This window comes from Schistocerca nitens, chromosome 1 (genome assembly GCF_023898315.1).
Source record: "Schistocerca nitens isolate TAMUIC-IGC-003100 chromosome 1, iqSchNite1.1, whole genome shotgun sequence".
NCBI classification, from domain to species: domain Eukaryota; kingdom Metazoa; phylum Arthropoda; class Insecta; order Orthoptera; family Acrididae; genus Schistocerca; species Schistocerca nitens.
Window position 1 is genome coordinate 665,365,415 of NC_064614.1, and position 713 is coordinate 665,366,127.

Consider the following 713-nt stretch of genomic DNA (forward strand, 5'->3'; position numbering starts at 1 on the left):
TCGACCTCCGTTAGGGGATTTCCAAGAAGAAAATAAACATGAGAGGAAGACCGAATAACTAACGAAATGGTTACAGTCCATGAGTCATGCGTGCAATGTGAAAATTTTTGTGTTGGCAGGGAAGCTAGAAAATTATAGAAATGAAATGCGAAGACTCAGTATATAATGGGTGTGATACTAAAATTCTCAATAAATGGGACTTAGTAACAATAAGGGCAGATACTATTTTGAAACGAATCACTCACGACAATTTAGAAACGTGCATGTATACTAAAACTGGAAGGATACGAAGAAGATTAGTATGGCCCCTGCATAAGGATGATACGAAAAATCGTGATGCGTACGATTTTAAAAAAGGCGCAACAGCAGCTTTTCGTCTTCGGTCAGGGGATTGGCAACTACCCTCCGTTATAAGAAAGACTGAGTGAAGTTCCGTTATTGGAATTTAAGAAATTCCATTTAGCATTCCCTCAGAACTACTGAAGAAAAACGACGAAGTAACGGACAGGAAAAAAGAAAGAAAAAGTTTGTTTTGTACCTATTGTAAAGAGTGTGTAATCAAAGTCGGTGATTCGAATCTCAAATGGTTCAAATGGCTCTGAGCACTATGGGACTTAACATCTGAGGTCATCAGTCCCCTAGACTTAGAACTACTTAAACCTAACTAACCTAAGGACATCACACACATCCATGCCCGAGGCAGGATTCGAACC

At 39.3% G+C, this 713-nt stretch overlaps 1 non-coding gene across 1 annotated transcript; it reads left to right on the forward strand.

The window, feature by feature from the left end:
- Positions 1–249: 249 nt before the first annotated feature.
- On the forward strand, positions 250–353 carry LOC126205423 (U6 spliceosomal RNA). Its single transcript, XR_007540570.1, has one exon. It is a non-coding gene; the product is annotated as a U6 spliceosomal RNA (small nuclear RNA).
- Positions 354–713: the final 360 nt, after the last annotated feature.